This window comes from Pinus tabuliformis, chromosome X (genome assembly GCF_031772625.1).
Source record: "Pinus tabuliformis cultivar Carrire ecotype Pingquan chromosome X, CPIR1, whole genome shotgun sequence".
NCBI lineage: Eukaryota > Viridiplantae > Streptophyta > Pinopsida > Pinales > Pinaceae > Pinus > Pinus tabuliformis.
Genome location: NC_142308.1, coordinates 335,665,330 through 335,688,048, shown reverse-complemented (window position 1 = coordinate 335,688,048; position 22,719 = coordinate 335,665,330).

The following is a 22,719-nucleotide window of genomic DNA, read 5'->3' as shown; positions in this document are numbered from 1 at the left end:
TAATTTTAGGTAATTCAAATTTATGTAGGTTAGGTTGGTAATTCTAATTTTATGTTTGTTAGGTTTTTTCGTAAGTTAAATTTGCACATCATTTAAATATTACAAGAAAAAATAGTCCATTTTAAATTGATTTGAAGTGGTAGAAAAAAATTGCTTAATATTTCAGATTGATTCAAAGTTTGACTTTTTAAAATACAAGATTCCACGAAAGAAAGATTGCCGCGCACGTAACTTGCTCGCATTTCGATGAGAAAGGAGATTTTAAGCAAAGAAGTTTCTGGAACGTCGACAGCATTCTGGAATTTCGAAACCTGGGCTGTCGGTGGAGTGCTCCGTCGCCTGTCTGAAAATCGCCGTTAACGTGAATAACGTTCTCTTTAACGTCACCCAATGCAACACAAAATTCGGCTCTGCACCAATCAGTCATACGGACTCCAAATCTGGCCACATATCACAATATGAAAACTCTGTTGTTTTTAAATCCATTGACTCCCTGAGGTTCGAACGCTCGACCTCAGAAACTTCTGCACTGTACGTTCTATGCACAGAGAGCCGCTTCCATGCAATTCCCACACGTATTTAGTACTTGCCACTGCACCTATAACATTATTTAGATGTCTTTTAGAGTGTTCTACATACATCAATGTTGAAGGTTGGCCAGAGCTAACCAGCCTGCCATAGGGCATTAAATGCTCGTATGGAGTCCCCACTTACCATTCATGCCCATGCCCTTTCATCCCGCATCATGCATTTCTCTAGGAGCCCCGACCCATCGCGTTAAACTTTCTCTGTAGCGGGTGACCCACCCCCTCCGAGCTAGCACCCGCCATGCTGGCGCATTTTCAAACCAAGAGATCGTGCCAAAAACTCATTTTCGTTGCTCTATTGCTCCATTCGCGCTACCGTCGCAGGTCCTCTGCAACCCTCTCGAGCATACACCGCTCCCGCTCAGGGTGCTCCCTCACCTTGCAGGTCCTCTCACGGTGTTGGCTCACCTCGCAGGTCCTCTGCAACCCTCGATTAGCTCTTGCCCTAAGGAACGCATCTGTTGGATTTCGCGCGGAGACTTTTCGGGAGGTTGCGGGATCGTAACGGTGAGAAGCCTTGCCATATAAGATTCCATTGTTGAATAGCATTTTGATAAATTTATCCTGCGCTTGCTCCATCGCTTGCCCTGTTTGTTCGTCTGAACCAAAAGAATCAGTTTTCTGACTGCAAAATAGTGATTTTACTAGCGATTGTGCAGTGACAGATTCGAGTTCGAAACTCCGGAAGAGGTATCTGTTTGTAATTTTGGGGGAGGGGCGAGGGATAGCTGAGAAAATTATGTGTGAATCGCAGCCTCCGGAAGTCTGGAGATCGTCCTGGGATTTGATCTCCATACCTTCTGACAAGGAGGATCCGAGGAAGGAATGGCAATTCCTATTTCCAACCCCATTGAAACATAAATGCAGCCTGACATGCAAGGGATATAGCAGTTCTCTTGTATTTATGTTTCAATGGGGTTGACTTTGGCATTTTAGCAACAAAGCAACTGCTATATCCCTTGCATGTCAGGCTGCATTTATGTTTCAATGGGGTTGGAAATAGGAATTGCCAGGAAGGAAGAGCGGCAATAGAGTAGGCTCCAAGGGACGGTTACCAAGCAATGAGTTCGAATCCCAAGAAAAATCGAGAAATGAATAACCTCGAAACCTTTCCACCGTAGGATCACGAGGGTTAATCCATGCCGTCGAATTGGACAGGAGTTCCAAGAGGAGATACAATGGCCAGATGGACTAACCGAGCCAGGTACAGAATGGTCAGATGAGTTTAATGTCAAACAGTAGTAGCTGCATGCTATGCCATGTGCTGGCACCATGTGCAAATCATAATCGGAAAAGAGCTGCGAGCTGCGTGGCTCACATGTCAGAAAATTAGCGACTAACTCAAAAGAGGGACTTGTAGTTATGTTGTGAAGAGACAACACAAAGAACATTGACACGTGCAGGGACCAGAGAGACTACAAAAGAGAGATGACACACATAAATGAGTAGATTGGAGACAAGAAACAAATTGTGATGTTAGGTAATGCATAGACAAGCCTTCCTTCAAATATTTAAGCTCCCACCTTGGCATCGAGGAACAAGACGATAGTTGGGAACCTTTCGCTTTCAAACAAGCAATGCTTAAAATCCACCACCCTGAGACAAGGCTCATATATTTATAAAGGGGTGAAAACATGAGGGGATCGAATAGGTGGGAGAGAAAGACTGAATGTGAAAAAACCAGGGAAAGACAAGTGTGTTTCATGGCACGCATGTTAACAAAGTCATTAAAAACCCAAATCATGTACTCTTGGGTGCGATGTGCCTTTCTTATCTTAGAGTCATTGTGCTCCATAAGCAATCGTCCTTGGGATAGTGAAGCCATAACAAACTACAATAGGTGGAAGAAGTAAACAAACAGAATGTCGTACTCATACTCCTCTACCACCAAATGCCGACATTTAAAGCGATATGATGAGGGTAGGTGAGCGTGAGGTTGAGGGTGGTAAGGACGCCACACCTGGATGGGATTCGGACAAGTGGAGAGCTTGGCTCTCATTTTCATGTTTTCCTTCTCCTTCACCATTCTAGTTGCAAGCATGTCAATCATATTATGTGTTGCACTTGAGAGCCTTAATACCACCCCATCGAGGAAATTATTTTTATACAATACTATAACCATATATACCACTTAGGCATTGTTATTAAAATACTCATAATATCAATATAACACAGTACCATACCTAGACTATACCTATGCTACTAATGTGTTACTAAAAAAAGCTTAGTTTTTTTTGTGCATTATTAATGGGAATCAACTTTTTTTTAACAACCACAAATATCAATATACAATGTTGCCTGGCTGTATTCTTTTAATACAATTTATATCAAAAGAAAGTACATTTTAAAGTTGCATAATATATATTCTTTTAATGCAATTTAATCAATTCATACTTTAATTGCAAAGACACTAATGCAATATTATAAAATTGCATTGATTCATAAATATAAAATAATTTACAAAGGGCTATGCAATTTACAATTCAATAAAAATTATATAAAAAAAATGATATGTTATATAAATATTTATTATGCAAAAATATATTATTTAAATGTTAACTAAAATTATTATACAAAATAATTATATTAATTAAAAATAGGATATATTTTATTTTATTGGTAATATTTATAATATTAATTATAATACAAATTACCATACAAATTACAATGCATTTAAATATGTTTGATTTTTGTTGTCACTTTACACTAATTTCAACATCAAAACTTTAATAATGAAATATTAAATTCTATCATACTCAACAATAATATTATTAACTGATATTCCATTTAAACTATGAATTATTATCATACTCAAAAGTAATATTATTAACTAATGTTCCATATCAGTTATTGTGTTCAAGAACTGCACCATTAAATTATAACTTGAAACATTATTTTTTTAATATTTCTAAATGTTCCACATTATAACTTGAAACATTATCTTTTTAATATTTATAGATGGTCCACATATTTATAATTGTAGTTAATAAATTTATTTAATTTTATTCTAATTTAAACGTATAATTTAGTATTTTAATAATATATTCTATTATTCATTTATTCAATTTTTTTTGTATTTTTAATATAATATTAATTAAACATTGTAAATAATTTAGAACTTTGTCTTGATGATAGGTCTTGGTGTAGACTCGAAACATAGATATGAGATGACTGACATACCTAATACACAATTAATGTATCAAATTTTTTGTATTCTTAATATAATATTAATTAAACATTGTAAATAATTCAGAACTTTATCTTGATGATAGACCTTGGTGTAGACTCGAAACCTCGATATGAGATGACTGAGATACCTAATACACAATTAATGTGAGTCCCGAGATGACAGTTAAAATTACTCTAAGAATTGTACCTATACCAGCTCTTAATATGAATAGATTTTTGCCCATAAAATTTTCAGTAACCTTTTCACTATGAAATGTCTTAACAAAACACCCTCCCACCATCTATTTTACACTCATAAATCTTATTTTTTAAAATTTTATTTGAATTTGAATTTTTATTTATATTATAAATATATGTAACCAAATTATATTCTGCTTACAAAATTACTACTATTAAAAGTGCTTTGCTTTAGTAATGTGAAAAAATGTCACATTATTTATATGGTGTCAAAATAATAGCTATGTTCAAAGTTTATAATAATTTTTTAATAAGAAAAATAATACCAACCATACTAACTAATTAATGATAAATGACCATCATAATATTAAAAAAATATTTTAAATCAAAAAATATAATATATTATTTAACATTAAAATAATAAATGAAACTATATAATATGAATACATGTAAAACTATTTTTATAAAATATTAAGATTTGAAATTTTATATATATTTTATTTAATTATTCAAAAATTATAGTAAATTATATTTTGTTCGTAGAAAAATTCAAAATTTTTATGAAAAAATCTTGAAAGAAATTTAACCCATTCAAATAACCAAAACTTTTAATAAACACACTCAACCAAAAAACGCCAAACAACTCTTTACTCAAACTAGTTGGGAAAAATAACTCACATAAATTTTCATGTTATGTTTGTCCCAAAAATACAGAGGCCAAACACTTGGGCAAAAATTTACACTCCATTTAAGAAATCATATTAGAAATACAGAGGCCATACACCTGGGCAGAAATTTGCTGCAAGTACCTATGGAGGGCTTCAGCAATTAACACCAGTTCTTGATAGGTGAAGCAGCGCTACATATCAGGGGTTGGTTTTTTTTGGATGTAAGCGAAGGTTTCATATGGACGATCGCAAAATCTGATGCCCCGAGGTTTAAGGCGTCTATACTTGCCTCCATGAAGCGTGCCATGCTCTTCTCAACATACTGCGCCGCTTGCTTCACCTTCATCGACCTCCCAAACATTCCCTCGTCTGGAAAATTGTTCAACAAATGATCTCCGTTCAGAACTGCAGCCAACTGAACTACCTCCTGCTGAAACTCGCTCAGTTCCCCATCACCCGATGTCAACTTCCTGGCAGTTCCCTGCTATACATCCGGCAACACCTCTGCCGAATTAAAATATGCAATCAGCCCAGGTTCGAATCACAACTAACAAGTAAACAAAAGCGGGTCAAACAAAATTATGCAATCAGCCCAGCTTCGAATCACAACCAACAAATAAACAAAAGTTGGACAAACGAAATTATGTAATCAGCCTAGGTTCGAATCACAACTAACAAATAAACAAAATCTGGGCAAACGAAATTATGTAATCATCCCAGTTCGAATCACAAACAACCAATAAACAAAAGTTGGGGAAACAAGTACCTGGGCAATCAGTCTGTGGACTATCCCGCAAGCTCACCACGCCTTCGAAAGTTCCAGCTCAGGCATCTCTGTGAGTGAGAAAATTGGCAGAGAGATTGAACATTTTCTTGATAGTTGCAGGAATCGATGAATGCTCGAACTCTGAGCTCGGCGATGGCCCGCTAGGGCGGTGCACCTTTCCGTCAAACATCGGTTGAGCACGATTATAGAAATTTAAATATCATTTGGGCGGGTTTTCAAATTCAAACGAGGGTGCCATTAAATGCGTATGTTATATTTCTTGTATTGTATAGCGTAGCGTTCAGACGGTCTGATGGTGGGGTAGAGAATTTCTCGACCGTATTGTGATGCGCATCCATGGCATGGTCCATATTTGGATGAAAGGTATGGTGAGCATTCATGGATGAAAGGTATGTCACGTCAATGCTGAAAAGTCACATTAAATATCGCTTGCCATGTTCATGGCCATGCGAATGCAAAGATGCTATAGCCGGCCTCCATACGGGCATTTAATGCCCTATGGCAGGCTGGTTAGCTCTTGCCGTCTTTTAGAGTGTTCTACATACATCAATGTTGAAGGTTAGTGACTAAAATACCACAAGAGTATAAATACTTAAGGATTAAATTTTAATGAGTATTTTTTTTAACTTAATTATTTTTTATTAATTTAGAAGAAGAAGATTACATCGTGATAGGTTCATTTGTTAGCAAGCTATAACTCCATATCTATTGGATTTGTTGGTCATTATATACAAATAGAAGAAGATTGAGATTACCTAATCAAAACTCAAAGACCACATGTCAATGGTCCAACAAAACCAAAATTGAGTAAAAAAAAAGCATACATCTGACATGCTTCATTAAATATTTGCATTGTTGGGGGTTTGAGCTGCATTACCATCCTCACCAGGGTGATTAAAAGCATCATGAATATGGGGCTCCATATGGGCCATGTGTCCTTTAAAGTTTTCCATCCGGTCTTGCAAGTGCTTTTGGTTTTGGCAGAGAATGTCTTGATAATCCAGGATGTGTCATTGATTGTGTTGTATGTCATTGAGGAAGTTTATGACTTCATTCCTATCATTGTGGTTGTCTTGTTCCTGTTGGTATACCGCTACTTGCACCAATGAAATTTGATTTTCATGTCGAAAGGGGGAGGGGGGTGAGTCGGGTTGTAAATAACACGTCCGGGCGAGCCATTGAGAGCCTGCTCCTATTCACCTTCATTTGGCAACAAGCCCCCTCGAGGACGATCACCATGGCCCTGTTCGCCCCCACTCGCAATGGTCAGCCTCTTTATCTCTACATGGACGACCCTCACAAGAAAGTATTTTGGCACACCACAATGAACCCCCCAACTAGTCTACAGGTAGCAAATCCTTCCCACCCACACAGAGGCTTGAAACCAAGAGGGTATATAGGCTCCTCTTGCTATCTTAGACAACCACTATACATCATCCCGGTGGTCTCCACAAAACCCACTATAATTCCACATTGAGCAAACGATTCCTGAAGAAGTAACGAAAAAATGATAAATATGCTCACCACCCTTTTCGGTTTACACCATAAAATAAAGAGGCGAGCTAGGAATGAGGCCCCAACACAAAGTACCTTCTAGGACTTGTCAATACCACACTTCTTACAACACAATCCCCCTTTTTGGCCTTAGCGTTGGATAATCACTCCCAACGCCATGACCCTACTCACTAACGGGCCAAGAGAACCCCAATACTCCTCAAAGGAGACACACCATGAAGAGATAGACCATGCACACCAATACCCCTCATCCAAAGAGTATACTAGGAGCCTAAACGACCTTAACCAACAAAGAAAGCATGCAACTGACGAAACCCAAACTAGAATTGCTAAAAACTATTGAAGAACAAAGTTACATACAACCATTTGACCACAGCCAGCCCAATGTCTCCTCCATGGCTTCGCACTATCAGCTATCGAGGAACCTCACTATATTCACCTCTACCACATATATCTCTCACTGAGATAATCAAATTTTGAGTGCAAGTCAATCCTAAATCCAAAATTTTCACTTGCAGAGCTCGAGAGGGCCGCACTTCACCATCTTCACACTTCACCATCTTCACATAACGAACATTCAATTAAGGTCACATACCAACCAATATATAGGTTTGCCTCTCCAATGAGGCCACCCGTAGATCTGGTGCAAGCAAATCCTACTGCAGAGCCAATTCTCATCTCCAAAAGCCTGAATAAGATCTTCCTTACCACTACCATGGGTATTAAAACTCATACATTATTGAGAATGTTCTACCTCTCACTTGGAGGCACCACTTGCCTCGCTCTTGTCAATGACATCACTACCACGTGGGGGGGATAGGGGGTTTATTAGCCATGTCCAGCAGATCCTCCGTGTTCGTCGCCGCCAATGGGGAATTTTAATGAGTATTTAAACTAAGATATAAAGCATAATAAAAATATTATGCGCAAATAATTCTTCTTCATAGAGTTGTCTTGCATAGTGAAACCACTGATTGGTTGTAATATTATTTTCAATTTGCTTCTTCCTTAGTTGAAGTTCCTGCCAAATTTTTTTTTGGCGATTCTTGCCTAGATATATTAACTCTTCCCGTCTTGTTTGCATGAACTTGTCTTTTTTCCTTTTTAAAATATGTGTATATAACTTTACATTCATATTCTCCTCGCCTGCCTTTTTCAAGGTTCTCCTTGCCATTTTGCATTCCTCATCGAACCAAGCATTCACAGGAAAACAATTTGATTCTGATTTCCTATTTTTTTCTCTTTTGCACTTCTCAAGTGCACCTTGAATTATAGTTGTTAACTCATGATTTTTAAGGCTTTGGGGACCAGTTTTCTCCTTTTGAATTGATCTCTCCAACATTGTTTTGAAGATAGTGCAATTTTCTTGTGTTAGAAGAATTTTACCCCTTGATGCCAATTGAGAACATTGGGTTTTCCTCCTATGCTATCTTTCTTCTAACCAAGATAGCTTTATATAAATTGGGTTATGATCTTATTTTAAGTCCCAAATATGCTCTCCAATATTAACTTCATCTATCCTTTCTATTAAGCTTTGTGAACAAATAACATAGTCAACAACACTTGCCCCATTGTATGTGTTGCAAGTGAAGTTCCCAGACTTTTTCCATCTATCTAGACCATTGCAGATAATTAAGTTGAAAGCACCACACAACGTAAGCAACTCCTCTCCAAAATGATTACTAACTTTGTCGTCTTCTGAACATCTCAACCATTGAGGATTCTCCTCTTCAATGAGCTAGATAGGATTGTGATCCTCTTTGCAACAAAGAATACTAGCTTGTTGATTTGTTGTTCTAGCATTGAAATCTCCCACTAAAATAACTTCTCCCTGTTGAGAATATGCGACAATATCTTGCTTTAAAGCTACATACAGATCTTTGTTGTCCAACCCCTTATTTTTGTAAGTTTTTGATACTTGAGGCACAAAATAGCATGCTGCAATTCTTATGTGGTTCTCATTCTCTGTTATTTTGAACCATAAATATTGTTTATTTGTATCTTCTTTCACTAATTGAATGTGATGACCTTCTTTTTCTTTCACTAAAACCAGTATTCCTTCATACCCTTTGCCATTTTTTGTTGCCTCGTTCCAAACTACGAACTTCAAATAACAGTCAAACATAGGATTTTTGCAACCATCATGTTCATGAGTTTCTGTGAGACACATTATGTCTCTACCTTCTAACATAGGCCCTATCCCAGGTCCCCTCCTCCAAGGGTAACCTCTAAGTTCCAACAAACTAGACTTAGGTAGACCTGGGTAGGATTTGATTGCTACGTGGTTTGGCACACATGACTCAAATTTGAGTCTCCGCCCCTTTTCATTCATCTTGATCCTGTTGTTTTACCATCTATTATAGAATTACCTGTTTTTTCTTTATTGCCAGCTTGTTGCCCTGTTTTTCCATGAGGCCCAAACACTACAATAACCACTTTACCATTGTAAAACCATGCTCTTTTCCCTTCATTTCTTGCTACTCTAACTTTCTCCACTTATCTCTTCTTTTTTCTTGTTGTTTGCTAGTTAAATCTTCAGGAAGAAGTGTGAGCCTTTCAAGAGTTTATTTTTGCTTATAGATGGTGTTTGTCTTGCACACTTGCCATGATGACTTTTATGGGTTGAGACCTCTCTTCACATATCTTTACCACCCTCCTTGGTTGGCAAATTTTCACTCTCCAATGTAATTTCTCTTTCAAAAGGTCCTTTGTCAAATTGAAAGTTCTTTCATTCTTTCCACAGTCTCTTATTCCCCTGATAATAAAGTTTGTTTCCCTATCTTTTCTTTCTTTGTGTTCTCTTTCCTGTGCTCTATGAGAACTTACATCTTCTTTTTCCTCTATCCGGTAGCTACTAGTGTCCCCAATTCTAGTTTTGATTTCTTTTGGAATGTATGCCCTCTTGTTCTCATTTGCCTTCTTTTTGGAAATCACTGCTTGTTGAACTATTTGTGTATCTATTTGAGTTGTTTTAGAGATTATCACATCCTTGTTTGTTGCCATTGATTCATTCTTGGTTTGCCATGCTGTATTCATGTTTTCCCATTCTTGCTTTCCTGCCTCTAAAGCATCTTGTAACGTTGTTACCCGCTCTTTTAAAATTATATTACCTTCCATTAAACGTCGATTTGCAAGTGTGATCTCTGAAATTTTGTGGTCTCTTTCTTGTTCGTTGGCTTCCAAATTTTCGAGCCTTGCCCTAGTATTCATCGGTTCTTAGACATAGAGATCTAATGATCAAGTAAGAGGCATAGATGTGGGACTGTAAATGGTTGACTCTTCTTTATTTTTGCTTCTCTTATTTGTTTTTTTTCTTTGGGACTGTTTTCTTCTTCTTTGTTCCCATTAAAAACGGGCAATTATGCACTTTAAATTGCCCTGATATTGTTTTGCATTTACCCAAATCCACTTTCATGTTTTGTCTACTGAAGTAATATTGACTTGGTCCAAATGATTTGTTTCCACAAAATATGAGATTTCCTTGCCATTTTTAACATTTACTATTGATTTGTTTTCCATTTTGGGATTTCAAAATCTACTGTTTAAAGCTGAAGCCAAAAAGTAGCTTCAAAATTGGCCCACTATAGACACACTAGTGGACATTTTTTCTTTTATAACAATCCACCAATGGCTTCCTACTATTTACTTCTCGCTGATCCATTACTAGCCTAGGCCCCCACGAAATGATATGGTATGGTGTTATGAAACCAGCTCACAAAAAGATAGAAAAGATAGATCAACGCCTTATAAATAAGCCTCTTCGAGGGGGCAACCTCCTTTACATTACACAAATGAACAATTCTTGGATGGTACAAATGACAAGACCTCCTTTCTATATATAGGAGTCTAAGGGGTCATAATATAATCAGAGCCGACATAACAATAATAATGTAAGGGCACAATAATAACAATAGTGGGATTTTATAGGGCACAATAATAACAATATGGGGACTACATGGGCACAACAATATAATAAGGGGGTTGTACTAATAACAATAAGGGGTTACACTAGTAGTATAGGGACCTAACATGCCCCTCTCCTTCAAAAAGTGTTGTCCTCAACGCTTGAGTAGTTCTTGATGATTCTGTACAAAATTCTTGTCCTCCCATGTGGAATCTTCAGCGGGTAAGTTCTTCCACTTGATGAGATGCTCTGAAATTGATCGATTTCGTAGTTGTCGGGTTCTTATTTCTGTGACTGCTCCCGGTTCCAATATGAATTTCCTTCCTCATCAAGTTCTGGAAATATTGTTTGAACTGGGATCTTCTGCAACTTTTGAATGAGCGGCCACACTTCTTTGTCCTTCTTCCATTCATCCCTTGCTTCGTTTATCCAATCCGATTGGATAATAGAAATAACATAAAACAATGCTTCCACATCCTCATCCTTTCTTGAGAGTGCATCTGCAACAACATTTTGCTTCCCTTTTTGTAGATGATTTCAAAGTCATAACCCAACATATTTGTGACCCATTTTTTTGTTCTTCTAAGGATAATCTTTGTTCTAAAAAGTATTTAAGACTATCATGATCCATTTTTACCTTGAAGTGTCTTCCCATTAGGTAAGGTTGCCATTTCTTAAGTTCATGTAGTATTGCCAACATTTCCTTCTCATAAATAGCTTGCTTGAGATGTAGCCGTAAAAATAACCAATTTCCTACATCAAAAATTCTTTCACTGCGATGTTGATATGCCTTTTGTTTCATTCAATTTTGCACCAAAGTGGCGTTATCCTTTAAAAGTTTGAGAAATTGTTGTTGATGCTTGATGTGATCTTTCACTGCTTGAATCTTTTTCTTCTTGATATGTCCTTCTATTTTGAGAGTTTGAGGAGGGATAATTTCTTCCAATGCATTACAAGATATGGCCGGATCCATTTCTTGATGCTTGATGTGATGTTTCACTTCTTGAACATTTTTCTTCTTGATATGTCCTTCTATATTGAGAGTTTGAGGAGTGTTAATTTCTTCCAATGCATTGCAATATATGGTCAGATTCATTTCTTGATGCTCTATGCGATCTTTCACTTCTTGAACATTTTTCTTCTTAATATGTCCTTCTATCTTGATAGTTTGAGGAGTGGTAATTCTGGCCAATGCATTACAAGATATGGTCGTATTCATTTCTTCATTCTCGATGTGATCTTTCAGTTCTTGAACCTTTTTCTTCTTGATATGTCCTTCTATCTTGAGAGTTTGAGGAGTGGTAATTCTTTCCAATGCTTTACAAGATATGTTCAGATTCATTTCTTCTTTCTTTGGGGTTGGTTCCTGGTGTATATCCTCTTCTTTTGATGTTTCTTGATCCTTTTCTTCCTCCTCTTCACAATCTATGTAAAATAATTTCTTCTCGACACACTTATGACCTCTACTGTATTTGCTATCACAAATGTAACAAAGTCCTTTTTCTATTTTTTCTTCCAATTCTTGTCGTGTAAACCTTGTAGTTTGTGGAAGGCTAGAAGAAAAAACACTTCCATATTTATAGTTGTGAGTGGTAGGATTCCTTGTTTCCATAATTCCGCTTTCAATTTTTCTTTCCAACTTGAATGCCTTCTCCAATGAATCAAGTTCCCAAAGACGAACCTAATGTTGAATGTTATCCTTTAAAGTCCATATGAAGACATCAATACTTTTCTTCTTTGGAATATCATTTACCCTTATATTCAATTTTTTGAAATCCTCAATGTGCTCTTCCATTGAACCCTTTTGTTTGAGATTTATTAATTGGCTAAAGAAGGTGTTACTCTTTGTATCCTCATAATGTGCTATCATTTCTTCTGTGAAAATTGACCAAGTGACAAGTGCTTTACGAGAACAAAACCCTTTATACCATAAAAATTGATCCAGTTCTAAATATAAAGATGCAATAAGTACCTTTTGTAACAGTTGCACCTCATGTAGATCAAAATATTTCTCCATCTGTAGTATCCAATTTACCGGATCCTTGCCATCAAACTTCCTCATATTGCCTTTTCTTGATTTTAGGAGCTCAATCTTGAAACGAATGTAAATCTGTAATTTCGGATTTTCCAATTCTACAATCACGACTTGCAGTAGCCCTCTGCGTCCTCTTTCCAATTCCACCAGTCTTATCGAAATTGGATTCTCCAACAAAAAGTTATGCACACTCTCCCAAGATGACCTGATTATATACTTTTTCAGAAGAGCTAACTTGTATGAAGTGCCACGTGTCATTGTTTTAACCTTCAGATCTGAAAAATATGAACAGGAAACTACAGTCTGTCCCCATTCTGTAACTTCTTACAAAATTTCAATCTGATGCTCAGAGAAAAAGTTATGACGATTTTCCCAAGGTCGCTGGTTTAAGATGTAATTTGAGAGTTTGTAAAAACCCTAACTTCCTCATATCATATATCCAAAAATATAGCGAGACAAGCTCTGAAATTCGGATCTGCGGTTTAGACCACTTTCTTCTAAAATGGGTTTTTTTTTTAGCTTCTGAAACTTCGTAGCGAACAAGTTATAGTGAAACTTCCATGATGACCTGTTTTAGATGAAATTATGTATCTTGCAAAAACCCTAAATTCCTCATATCATTTCTCCAAAAATATAGCGAGATAAGCTCTGAAATTCGGACCCGAGGTTCAATGCGATTTCTCCTCAAATGGGTTTTTTTTTTCACTTCTGAAACGTCACAAAAAAAATGTTATAGCAAAAATTCCACGATGACTTGTTTGGAGTAGCGAAACCCTAGAATCCAAAGCTCTGATACCAAATGTTATGGAACCAGCTCACAAAAATATAGAAAAGATAGATCAACGCCTTAGAAATAAGCCTCTTCGAGGGGGCAACCTCCTTTACATTACACAAATGAACAATTCTTGGATGATACAAATGACAAGACCTCCTTTCTATATATAGGAGTCTAAGGGGTCATAATATAATGAGAGCCGACATAACAATAATAATGTAAGGGCGCAATAATAACAATAGTGGGCTTTTATGGGGCACAATAATAACAATATGAGGACTACATGGGCACAAAATATAATAATGGGGTTGTACTAATAACAATAAGGGGTTACACTAGTAGTATAGGGACCTAACATCTATTGTTTAAAGCTGAAGCCAAAAAGTAGCTTCAAAATTGGCCCACCACCGATACACTAGTGGACATTTTTTCTCTTATAACAGTCCATTAGTGGCTTCCTACTATTTACTTCTTGCTGATCGATTTCTGCCCAGGCCCCCACGAAATGATATGGTATGGTTTGTTGCTTCTTATAGACCAGGAAGGACCCTCGCTACTTCAGGTGGTCCTGGTTCATGACTTTCTACCACTAAACATGCTAAGTGATTAGTGGTTGAATCGATCTGTTGCCATGGAAACTCTGCCATCGAATTTTTCTCATCATCATCGTCTCCTATTCTCTTCTTCAAATATCAATTTTCCACCCTCTGTACAAAAGCCCTTGATGACTCATATGCCTTGGAAATTCGCGTCTTGAACCCTCAAAGGACATAACAACGCCCAAACCCTTTCTAGTGTGCTGAAAAGCTTCGAAAATCCGCATCTAAAACCCTTTCAGTAGCTTGAGGAATAGTTATAAACACCTAAATGGAGCTAGTTTGCAACGCTACTAGCGGAGTCGTCATGAGGGGATTTCTCATATACCATCTTCTTGTTGCATTCGAAATAAATAACTTAAACCTCACTGGATATTCTCAAAGTTACACGCAGGCATGTGTTAACCTCTACTAAGGCATTTTCTCATAGGTATCACTGATGTATAATTAAAAAAAAGACACAAACGCTTCTAATTATATTATGAAAACAAAGCCGCATAGCTAGCGTTCCCTACCGCCTAGTTTAATTATTGAACTAATTAGCATATTTGAACAAGGGTTAAATTATTGATTTATTTAAGTATGGTTAAATTGGAGTCAAAAACACTAAAATAAGTGAACCAGTGACTGTTACGATAACAACATACAATGTATTTAACTCAATGCTTCATATTAAATTCAACACATATATAACTTAAACGCAGGATTAAGAAGGATACAATGTGGTGAAGGATTGAAATCCTTCACCATAGTCCACATACATAAACCCATACATTCCCTAGAATGACCAACCCATCAATACCAATGCCATATCAATAAACATGAATGACCATTATATCAATGCATATAATAAAATCGACAAGACTACAATCCATTCACCATAAATTAATTTAGCATACTGTAGACATCAATGCATACCCTACACCACACTGTCTTCAAAAAAGATCTTAATGCACAACATAGACATGGTACCTAAATTTAGATCCTTTCTTTTTCCTCCCAGCTTTGTCTCTGCATATGTTGGGTTTTTTTATGGTGCTCATCAAGCAGGGGTTTGTGGAGGAGGTGCTACTATTTTCCTCCCTGGAAATATTTCGTATTACATCTGGTTAAACTTTGGAGAGGTTTCAAATACTAAAGCTGAAGTGACAGTTGCTTGGGTTCTCTTATTTGTTGTTGCATCTTTAAATATATCATCATTGTATATCTTTTAATATTGGATGGAAGGAAAGAGAAACTCATCATAATCTCTGTTGGTTCTAAAATGTGGATGAAAAATAGAGTTTCATTTACTATCAATCCAGGTAAGTAAACTTCGAGGATCATCCAATATATATGGACTCAGAGACAAACTAAACTAAGCTAGGTGAATAAATATTAAAGCTCCCTTACAGGAGATTGTTCATTAATATTTCTAATCAACTATTTAAACTAATGAAATTAAATCTCTTTAAACACAATTTTGATTGATTGCATGAAATATTAAAGCTCTCTTACAAGAGACTATTCATTTATATCTCAAGCATATAAATCAGAAACTTAAACTAATGAAATCAAACATTAAATAACAAATCAGATTCATTGAAGGAAACATTAATACTTTCTTACAAAAGGTCATTCATTAATATTTCAAACATATGAACCTAATAATTTAATCTAATGAAATCCACAAACATAAAATAAAAGCTTACCAAAACAAAGTGTACTTGATAGGCAATGGGGATCCTTCCAAGGATTCACAAACACACCAAAAGAGATGTCAAATGTAGAGGATCAAAGAAGCTCCATTTTATTCATCAAAATTTTCAAAGTACAATGGCTATAAGCTCATATGATCCAAACCAAAACTATTCTAAATTCTACTAGGTTCTAAGATTCTAAAGATTAAGATTACAAAATGAAGATTACAAATGAAGGAGATAACACTCCTATTTATACAAAAGCTATGATAACAAACTCATAAATGTAGACCCACTATTCCCTCCTTTGATCCACATATTTCTCAACCAATGGTGACACATAACTCTATCCTCCATGATCTCCTCCATGAGGTCCATGATCTTCTCCAATTCGAATTTGAACATAGAGTGCCACATACAGATGCCTTGGAAGCTTCCTTTGTACCTACACATGTCAACAAACTCATTCTATTTGTTAGGTATAAGTATATGGATATTATTTTCTAAAGTTTAACAATAAATTCACTTAAAAATACTAAGAATTAATAATGTTTTGGAAAACACAATGGTAACCCATTTAATGGTGAAAGTGAAGTTGATGTGGTGACATGGTGGTGGAATAGAGGTGAGAAAATGTGTGAATGGAGTGAAAGTGGATGTATTTTAAGGATAATTCTTAGGCCCAAAAATCTCATAAGGAACAACTTGTAGTCAAGTACAAGACTATACAACAAGATTTGTTGGCATAAGTTGAGGATCTCTTCTTATAGCACTTCCACTTTCCTGTTATTCTTAAATTGGAATTCACAAATTGCATTTCTATCATAGCATTGTGACCTATCATCTACCCAAATGTTGATTTTCATGTGTTAGTTCAATGCATAACCTATATGGATATTAGATTCTTATGTATCCTTTCCAAGATACTTGGGTTGTTGATCCTTAATAAGTTATAACAGCCTAGCAGTCAGGTTTATGGTCTTTCAAATGGAATTGTGCGATCTAACAAAAATTAGAAATAGTCATGCATCTTTTGTGGGAATACAATATAGACTGAACCTTCTAGATCTACAGTTTAACTTTTTTCTAGAGCATCATATTTGTTTCTTGCTGCCCTGCATTGGAAAGAGGATGTTTTTTGGATAGTGATGAATGGTTAGGCAAGTAGGTAGAAACAATTGAGACATGATCAAAATAACTGGTAGTTCCTTTTTGTGGAAAGGAAATCTTGGACTATTTATAATGCAGAATCCACCCTACCTCACAGGTGAATTCACATCGTTCAACTCTGATCTCTCACAATTCAGTTTTTTGCTAGGACATTAATGTCCATAAAAGATATTGTCTCTGTTAACAAGATATCAGAGTGGATATGCTACCACTCGTTGCTTAAATAGGGAGGGGTAATTCACATGTCTGTGCCTTGCCCCAATGATATATGACTATACATGTGTTTATTTAAAACATGAGATGCATTTTTCCCACACTAACAATTAAAATAAAGCAACATTAAATTGCTAAAGAAGAGCTAGATAGGCAGAAGTTAAACAAGTTTGTGTCCCATCTACCAATCACAATACTCTGCTCATCTACCTATTAGGCGTTCATTATAAAAAGAGAAACATGCCAAAAAATCAAACAAAAATATGTTTTGAACTCAAAAACGGAGTTGAACTTGAAAGTTTAAAACCAAAATAAAGCTGAAACAAATAGACATATAGAGCTATCACCAAATCAAGTATTATTTTTAATAATGTATTTAACACGCTACTATGTTTTTCTCTCACAACTGTGATGATACCAGTTATCTACTCTTGGTGGTTTACTTGTGTACTTGATTGTGGATCCTAAACAAAGGATGGCTAGTTGGAGAGGTGGAGGCGACAATGTTGGAATTAAAAGAAGTCGACCTTTTTCCTATGACCCTATCACTACTTTTATTGATGTTGTTCCTTTGTAGGTTAGGAGGAAGATTTTATTGTTGGTAAGTAAAGATGTCACAGATAGGCCTTACCATTCATATTCTGAACTGGTGGGTGAGGATATGGAATGAGTACCGGACCCTATCAAATTTAGGTAGCGAAGGATTCATTTCATGAATTCGTTGGCCTTACACCAACAAATGGCACTCTGTTTTGCTTGATGTTCAAAGACAAACATGTGGAGTCCTACAATATTTTCTCCTCTATGGAAGATATGAAACAAATGATTCACAATCTTAGGTTTCTTTTGGATAATGTTGACTCTCGTTTGGCTCGTGTAGAAGGCTTCTTGGTAAGTGACTCTGCTTTAGTAGATCTCATCGATCCTCTGGTTGATCATGGTCAAACTTATACTATCATTTCCTCTGACCAGGACTGATGGTGGTGGGATTCATAATTTTTTTCTTTACAATTTTTGGATGATGCTTCCTACAACTATCGTTTTTCTAAGGTGATCTGCTTACTATTTTGGTTATGAAGTGAAATGTGCTCATATTAAGATCTTTGCTTATTGGATGTCAACATGCACATTATTTAGTTCACTATTACTTTTCTTATGGATTTCTCAAATGGTGAAGTTGGTATCTTGTGTTTGTTGTGTGCAATTGAGGGACTCTAATTTTTGGTACTATGTTCCTGATTCGGTGGTAGTTTGTCTCTTATTTGGGGTTGTTCGATATGGTTTGCATGTTTCTCTGTGGAGTATTGTGTTTGATCCTACCTTTATGGTCTTTCCTACGCCTCACTGCATTCTTATTTTTCTGAGCTAGAAAACTTTGTAGCGCGTTCTTCTTTGCAACATGGACGTATCTTACCTTTGGCTATCTGGTAATATGGTTTATGTTCTATAGAAGACTTATTTCGTTGGTGGCGAGTACTGTACGATTTACAAGCTATATGGTTGGTTATATTATTCAATGTTGTATCTATGCATGAGGTCATTTTAGAGAGCTCTAGTTGTCAATCTTATTGATATCTATTGTCTCCTTTTGATATCATTCGGGTCCTTCATGCTTCTTGGAATGAAGTCTTGCTCCGTATCTTTTGCAAAGGTTGTTGTGGAAGCTAGTTACCCTGATTATTCTATTTCTATGGTTTGTTTTCCATATAGTAGGTTTGAAAAAAACCTTTACTATATGGTATATATTCTTTGTATGGGCTGTTAATTTGGTTAATCTTGTACTGAGGAGCATCCTTTGCTCTCTCCATGGAATGGGGGCGAGTAGTCATTTCAGGTTCCTTAGATTTTTTGGGCTTGATGACGTGGAGATTGTGATACTCTCTATTTAAATCTTTATTTTTATTATGAATGCAAATAGTCTTAGTTCACACAAAAAAAACTTTCAAAAATATATGAAAATGTCATTGTATTTATAAACTTCACAAAATTATTAAAAATATTTTTTCTAAAAACAAAAATAAAAATTGAAATTATATAAATTAATTTTAGGATTGAGTTATTTTTAATATATATAACTCCCACAAACAAGGGGCTCTCATACACCAATTTGGTGTCTGGCTTGGTTGTGACCTTAAAATTGGATAATAATAATAATAATAATAATAATAATATATAACTGATTAAAAATAAAAATAAATAATTTAAAATTTATATTAAAAGGTTGTTGTAATTTTATTATACAATATAATAATACAAAAAAAGGTGAGTATTTTTGAAACAGTTTAAAATTTAAAATAATTCTCAAGAAATTTAATTGTTTTACTATTACTATGTTTGCCTATTAGTATATATTCTAAATATTTGGTGTAAAATCAAAACTTGGAATTAAAAAACTATATATTTACTACGGGCTTCTTGCATGGCTTATGTTAGTAGCTTGAGTTTTTATTCCACATGTTTCATTTCCACATTTTGTTGACCTATTTCTTCGCCTTTTGCAATATATAGGGTAGATCCAATTCACATCTTTGCATGTGATCACACAAACTTAAAAATTTTGGTTAATTACCCAAGATCAATTGGTAAATCATGCTACATTCAACTTCAAGCATCTCAATTTTCCTTTTCTATTAGGTTGCAATATCCAATATCTCTACATGTCCTAAATTTTGCGCTTCTTCTTTATTATATTGTCTATTGTTCAAGCGGGAGACAATTACTTGATTATTAGCCAAAAGCACGTAGTCTCTCCTCAAAATTTGACACAACTTCAAAGCCTTATAAAAAATATAGCAACTAGGGTAACTATGTGTAGCCATTCTCTTGTTCTCCCAAGCCTTGCTAAGGACTACACATGAGATGGCATTGGTATTAACATGTAATGGTCTTGTTCTTGCCCAAACCTAAGTCATCAACATGGAGGTTCCGATAACCCTATAAAGGAGATACATGGTCCAACATAACATTGGGAAGTTCACAAAGGAAGGGTCTAGGCATAGAGCTCTTACTCATCCCTAGACCTAATACTAGCCAATGAGAAAAAAACTACGCTAACCTACAAAATAATTGCATCTATCCTTTATGAATTTGATCCACCATCGAGCGTAAATATGTGAAGGTCTTTATAGCAAAGGGGTGTTAATGTTCATCTCCTGACATTAAATGCATTGTGTCACTTGTCTTTCCTTGTGTCCTTCATTGTAAACTTCCTTTATGCTTATCATTCATTAATGTGATGAGGACATTACTTCCCCTTTTATTCTCAAAATTCTCACATCCAAATGAGTTACATCATTAGTTATGTGGTCTACTTGTTTATTATGATCCCTTAACATATGGAAGAAGTCTACTAACTCAAACTGCCTTTTTCTCTTTTGAATTATGAGGATAACCCTCTTTTTGTTGTAATCCTTGATAGTGGAGGAATGACATAGATGTCTAATGATGATCTATGAGTCTCTTGTTAACAAGATGCTCTTAATCGTCTAGCATCAAGAGCCTTAAGACCTTTGAAATTAGCCAATCTCTTAGATTTATTTTTAGATGAGTAAGTTAAACCTCACTTAAAACTTGTTTCATGTTTTACCTTGAGATCAAAGATAACCCTCTCACTTTTTCCACGCCTTATTCCTTTATTTTCTTTGTGCTATGGGGAAAAGCCAATGTTAAAAACAATAATTTTAAATGTTTATTTTAGTTTTTCTAAGATGGTTATTGATGTAATTAGATTGAAGTATTCTTGCAATCAAAATCATACAATAGAATTATATCTACTATACAATTTATATTTATTCATGAGAACTATATAAAATATCAATAAATCTAATCATGCATTATTCACACATTTACATAAATATTTATACTTGAAATTCAAGTGAAAAATAAGAAAAACCACTTTATATGAATTTATCTTTTCATTTTATTATTATGGAAAATATTTAACTAAAACGCTTAACCCCTCCCTCTCCCTCTCCCTCTCCCTCTCTCTCTAAATATCCTACCCACCATCTCTCATTAGATTTTCCGTTGTGATTTTTTTAAGATTCTTCTTATTACACTTCTGTTGAAACCCCGAAAATCGGGTCGACAACAAGGGGGAGACCCGCCCGGTTCGGACCTTGGTTGGCAGCTCCTTATCCGTTTGGTATAGCGGGTTCGACTGGGGATAATGGGACCAGTTTCCCAATCTAAGGGTGTGTGTGTGTGTGCAGAGTTGGATGATGCTGATCTAAGAGTTCTAATCTAAGCTACTTTAATCTAATTCTATGCTATTGTAATCTAATGAAAACAACACATCTAATCTATGCTAAATCGGGATGTATTTCTTCTAATATGTGATCTAAAGAGATTTCAAATAATCACTGGTAGTAAAGATCATTCAGCTATCATAAGAATGGAAATCAATTAAGATGAACCACTTTGCATAAAAAGTTAGGCAAAACAGTTGTGAACAGCATATCGCATAATAAGTTATTCATATATCAAACATAAATAAATGGCTCCACCGTACAAAAGTGCCAAATGGTAACTCAAACATTCATGTAATAACATATAAACAACTAAAAACTGTATATCACTTTAAGAATATAAGCAGAAATGGTCAAGAGATAAAAGTACCATGTATGACTGGTCCTACTCATAAGCTTCAAGCAACAATGATTTATCTCTCCTTGTTCTAAAATCTACCAAGAGTACAGAAGTGCAACATCAGTAGCAGATATCAAATGCAAACATCAATAAACCTTGATCCATTCATTCATCAAAACCTCCTCTGAGGGTGCAAAAGTGCATGTTCTGAGGACAAGTTTTTGACAAATTTCTGGACCCTTCTCTAAATGCATGAGAAGGGTTTAAATACTGCTAACTAAATAACTTAATTACATAAATTTAGGATACGGTTTAAATGACTGCCCTTTATCTAAGCAAACTTATTTCTAAAAATTGAATCTAATTCCTAACTATTTCTGCATTTGCTCCTTAATGTTGCGAGCATGCAACATTTGCCTGGGAAGAGTCGGCTGGTTGTTTTCTGCTTTTGCTTGAGCTACGCAAATAGAAATGGCAAGCACTGGCACCACTTTTTAGTAAACTAGAAGATATTTTTGGGAATCATCCTCTGGCTGGGTGAATTTACTGCGTATATACTTGGTAACAACCCAAATTTCTCTCAAATTACTTCTGCTTTTTCTATCTCGGTTTCCGGACTCGTGGATGACAAGTTAGGGACTTTGCTTTCTGAACAATTTTCTTAGCGATTAGCGCACATCGAAAACTGCCTCCATTCTTTGATCCGGGCCTTTCTGGTGCGTTTTCCGCCTTTACTGGGCATAAGCTTCAGAATTTTGTAAACATGCTGCTTTTGTGAGCTTTTGACCTTGAGTGTCGAATTGCCTATTGATATCAGCGTCTGTTCAATAATACTCT